A 5,637-nucleotide genomic window follows, 5' to 3' on the forward strand; every position below is an offset into this window, starting at 1 on the left:
TGCATTGGCCGGGAATTGAACCCGGGTCTGTACCATGGCAGGGTACTATTCTACCACTAGACCACCAATGCACACATAGTGTTCTCAAGTGCATAGTTTACCAATAGACCCATTTATGAATTTAATCTTTTTAAACTATGCACATCATATTTACATCGTGCATTCGGTAGCAGCTTGTGCGATGCAATTTTCGTTTGTGAGATATAGTTCACGTGTTTGGATCGGCTCATTGGCCGGTGACGAAACCGAGGTTTGTAGAATGGGAGGGATCTATTCTTTCACTAATGAACCATAGCATGTGGTATACGTTAACTCGTTTCTGACGTACATTGTATGAGCAAACGTACTTGGGAACCCTTCGAGCATGTTGCCAATGTTCAGGATCTTCTTGCTGATTTCCACCGAAAGTATCCGAACAAACCAGGTCCGCAATCAGCGCCGACTCGTTCCACTCGTCGTCTTTAAGGGGGAGATAGTGTCATGATATAGCAAGACTCGAACCTATGACCTTATGCTACATGGGTCGAGCTCTTACCATTAGACTATGAATTGTAATTTGAAGGATATTATTTTCATTTATGCTTTATCATAGAAAATTGATGTATATTCCAGATCTCTCTGGATCATTCTAGAAGCTTCAGGATTATTCCTAAAAGTACTATAAAAGGAGGCACAAGGCATTGTTTTGAACTAAATTGGTTCAACACCAGTCTTAAGCCTCTTAGCCATTTTGTACTTATCTTTCGCATAATATATTGGCTGTTATCATCATCTCTCTCTCTCTCTCATCCTCGCTATCTCTCTTTTCTCTTCTCTCTTTCTCTCTCTCGGGAGTCTTACGCAGTCCCGTCCTCTTAGTACTAATAGTACTACTCTTCTTTAGTACTAATTCCATCTCTACTTTAGTACTATTCCTGACAGTTTGAACCAATTTTTCCTCCAACCTACTTGTCGTTCTCCCTCATCCTCCTACCCTTTTCCCTTATACTATGGCTACTGTTAGCGCCCAAGAATATCAATCCGTTTTCTCTGAGCTACAGTGTCTAAAAGAAAAGTGTGTTGCCCTGGAACAAGAAAACCAACGGTTGATAGGGGATCTGCAACAAATCGCTTTAGAAAAACAACAAATGCAACAACAACAATGGGGAGTTAGCGTTACGGGTACAACAACTCGAATTAGTGTTGCAACAACAAGGATCAAGTCCCCAAGGATTTCATAAAGAGCCCAAGATTGGACTTCCTGTGAAATTTGATGGAATGCGATCGCAATTCCGGGGATTCCTTAATCAGGTACGCTTAGTCATCCAGATGCATCCTTCCCGATATCCCACTGATGCATCTCGAGTCGGCCTAATAGGCACGTTACTTAGCGGCTCAACCTTGGCATGGTTCGCTCCGCTTCTAGAAAAACAATCGCCCTTGCTTAATAATTTTGAAGATTTTATTGGTGAGTTTAAAGCCTGCTTTGGAGATACCGACAGCATCAGGACAGCAATTGAAGATCCGAAGATTGCGTCAAGGCGATCGTCCATCCTCTGCCTACGCGGCGGATTTCCGTCTACTCGCCTCAAATATCCCCTGGGATGATCAGGCCCTCATGGAGTAGTTTCCCTACGGCTTGCGCAACGATGTCAAAGACTTGCTTTTAACCTTCCCCGAAGAACCAAAGTCTCTTACGGAGGCAATCAGTCGAGCGGTCCGATGCGACAACCGCCTTTTCGAACAGCGTTCGGAACATCAGTTACAAATACGACGCTCTCGGTCGGAACCCACATACGCCTCAGTCACGGCTAAACCGTTTGCACGTGATGTATCTCAAGCCAATATTCCGACACCAATGGAGATCGACACCATGCGTCAACGCAGCCCATTATCGGAAGAAGAAAAGCAACGATGACGTACCAATCGATTATCTCTTTATTGCGGTGGACCAGGGCATATCGCCATCAATTGTCCCCATCGGCCAAGAAGACAAGTAAATCAAATCGTCGCTTGTACTAAACCCGAGTCAATTATTCCCTTCAGAGTGTCTGATAGTATTAATAGTACTAATAGAGTGTCAGATAGTATTCATAGTACTAATAGCCCAAGTATCTCAAACAAATTTGAAATCCTTAGTCAATTAGATGAAGAGTTAAACGATTGAGTCCAGCCAAAATAGGAGCCGTTTGGTTGGACAGCAGCCCTAGATCTGTACAGCCCATTAGTGGTTCCATTCCCTCCAAGCAAGTTAGCAATGTGTTCCTAACCCAAGTCATTGTTAGTACTAAAAGTACTCCCCCAGTACCCGTCCTAGCACTTTTAGATTCCAGAGCTAATTCCTGTTTCATGGATCGAAATTTTGCCCAAGCTTCTCAGATATCCTTAAGAAAACTTCCTTGTCCCGCATCTGTAGTCATTGATGGTCGTCCCATTGCTTCCGGGAATATTGTAGAAGAATTAGAACCCATTCAAGTTGTCCTAGGTAGCTTTGTGTGTGTAGTATCATTTAATATAATTAGTAGTCCAGAGCATCCCATTGTCCTAGGATTACCTTGGTTTGAATTACATAATCCAGCCATAGATTGGAGAACAAGAGAAGTCCGATATCGACCACCCCAAGAATCTACTCACCAAGTTTCGACCATTTCACTCCATCAATTACGCGAAGAAGGACACAAGGAGGCAATGTCCCTATTTGCAATATCAGTACATCCTTCCAGCACTATTAAGAAGGACTCCTCAGTACAACTTCCGGCAAAATATCATCCTTATGCCAATGTATTTGACAAAGTAAAAGCCGGTACCCTTCCTCATCACCGTCCCTATGACTGTCCCATTGATTTACAACCAGGAACCGAGCCACCATGGGGACCAATTTACAACTTGTCACCCACCGAGTTAGAAGTCCTTCGAGCCTACATAGAGGAGAACTTGGCAAGCGGGTTCATCCGTCATTCGAAATCTCCGGCCGGTGCACCCATCTTCTTTGTCAAGAAGAAAGATGGCTCACTTCGTCTCGTCGTTGATTACCGCGGATTGAATAAGGTCACCATCCGGAATAGGTATGCACTTCCTCTTATATCTATTGTATGTTTTTAGGGTTAGGGTTAAGGATGATGATAATCATGATAAAGATAGACATGGCGGTTATGATGATGATGGAGAGTATGGGATTGATGGCGAGAGAGATCATGTGCATTGAGAAGCATTGCGGGGTGGGGGGTGGTGCCTAGAATGGCTCCACCCCCCTCCCAAGGGGATTCAACATTGAGGGGGAGAGAGAGAGAAAGAGAGAGAGAGATTGAGAGAGAAAATGATCATTCATGTTTCATTCATTCCCCATAAGGGGTTAAATAGTACAAGAGGGGGTAGATACATAGGGGTGTAAGCCCCATTGAGCATTCATACTGGACAGTCACTCACACCTCCTCATATCCATCCACATGCACACACGTGTGCATGTGTTCACATACGTATAGACTCACAACTACATTTATACCCCCTACACATACACAACATCATGATAACATTCGACCCTCGCTCATCACACTTGACTCTCCGTACATCTTGTACAGGGTAACACAATATGGCACGCCCGTGGGAAAGTGCCTTGCACGTCGATCCCACATGCCTTGATGATGATATTTCTTCGACCGGAATTTCCATCGGTCCTTTCATTGATCGACTCCCTCGATCAGAGTGCTTGACTCGAACATCTTTGTCGGTCAATGACTCTTCTACGACACGAACATTCTCGTTCTGTCGACTTACGAACTTTGGTAACATCATTTGGGTCGTCAAAAAACATTGTATGTATGTGTGTTCTTCTTTATATCTTGTGAGTCACGTGTGGATCACATCCATTTCTTTTAGGTTGATGAGTTTTTGAAATTCCGTTGGTGCCTTTCAGTTTTGAAAATTCTAGTATGTACCCTCATGTTTTTAAAATTTTGCACATGCCCTTAGGTTTTTTTCGAAATTCCTTGGATGCTTTTTATCCTTCTCTTTTTCTCCCACTCTTTTTTCTGTTTTCTCTTCTTTCTCTTCCTGTATGCGGATCTCGTCTTGTCTCTGTCAAAGACAGTTCTTGTTTCTCTCTTCTTCTTCTACGACCACCACTATTTCTTCGTTGTGTGTCCATTGCTTGTTCTACGTCTGTCCATTGTTCAGCACATCCAATCATCGCCACTTCATCCGACAGCCTTCTTACAATCGCACCGCCGGTTCGGCCGCTCTAGCCGTTGTCTAGCCGCTCCCTATCGCCATCTCGGTCACCGTCTTTGTCCAACATGTCTCTATTTCCGTCTCTGGCTCCATTGTCGTTGTCGTCTCCATCTATTGTCGTTGGCTGACTTCTCTATCGTCGTCAACGGCCTTGTTGGCCGAGGTTCATTGCTTGGCTGCTCTATTTGGTCTTCATACGGATGACGTTAGACTGCCGTTGTGGCCGTTGTTGTGTGGCCATTCAGGCTCTCTGGCTCCTGTCCGGCCGCTCCCGACCATTCTGTGCGCTCCGACTGTTGTCCGGTCAGTTTGGCCGCTCCGATTGTTATCCGGATAGTTTGGCCGCTCTTCGTTTTCCGATCCGGTAGTCCTATTTGGCCCATTTTGACGTGTCTATAGCCGTTGCTCATCCGTCTTTGTTCGGGCCATTCTGGACACTCCGGCCGTTTCTCCATCTCTGTCCCGTGTCGCCATTCTGGTTGTTATCGACCGTTCTTCCGCTCCTATCTGGCCACACCGGCTTCTCTTTTGCCGTTGTGCGGCCACATTGGCCACTTTTGTGCATTCTGGCCGCTTATCCGGATGTCTGTCCGTTGTCTTTTGGCTATGCGTCTAGTCCGTCTTCTCGGTCATCTGTCCGGTTCTTTCCTACCCGTTTTCGGTTGTGTCGCTTGAGTTTGTATGCTTCCTTTTCGCCTGGCCATTCGTCTCTGTCTGTGCTTGTGAAGTCTAGCTTGTCCGGTTGCCTCGTTTTGTTTTGATATTGTGTAGTTAGTCGTCCATGTCTTTTGGGCGTTGTCAATTTTTCTGGACTTCAATGTCTCGTCAACGACAGCGTCTCCTTCTCTGTCTACATTGGCCCGTCTATGTTAACCAACTTTGGGTCTGGTTCCGATTCCGGTTCCGACTCTCTCTGTGTTGCTTCGTTTGGAACCATCTCTCGTGCATTCTCAGCACATTTTGCCGGCCTCCGCTCCACACACTGCGTCTTCCACTGCAGTCTCCAGGTGGGCTTCTCTTTCCGGTCATGATGGCGTTGGTTCCCTCTGCGTCGTTGTTTGTCCAGACGTGCATCTTGCACCACGCATTCAAAACACACACATTGTCGCTAACCGCTTTCGGAACCACGCACATTGACACATTGACTCACACAAAACATTGTTTCCATTTCTGCATTCCTCCATAGATAACATCTTCACCGTCATTTTCACGTTTCGCTATCTCTTGCACTTAGTCGCTATGGTTTGCACATCCGCATATCATTCTTCAACTTCGTCTCCAAAGGGGGGTCGCCTTAGTGATCGCCAAAAGGTGTTGTATGTTTTTAGGTTTAGGGTTAAGGATGATGATCATCATGATAAAGATAGACATGGTGGTTATGATGATGATGGAGAGTATGGGATTGATGGCGAGAGAGATCATGTGCATTGA

At 45.4% G+C, this 5,637-nt stretch overlaps 1 non-coding gene across 1 annotated transcript; it reads right to left on the reverse strand.

Annotated features, from left to right (window-relative positions):
* On the reverse strand, positions 1 to 71 carry TRNAG-GCC (transfer RNA glycine (anticodon GCC)). Its single transcript has one exon. It is a non-coding gene; the product is annotated as a tRNA-Gly (tRNA).
* Between the last annotated feature and the right edge of the window lie 5,566 nt (positions 72 to 5,637).

This window comes from Azolla caroliniana, unplaced genomic scaffold (genome assembly GCF_043228905.1).
Source record: "Azolla caroliniana isolate FFs.n. ecotype wild unplaced genomic scaffold, voAzoCaro1.0.p SCAF_9, whole genome shotgun sequence".
NCBI classification, from domain to species: Eukaryota; Viridiplantae; Streptophyta; class Polypodiopsida; order Salviniales; family Salviniaceae; genus Azolla; species Azolla caroliniana.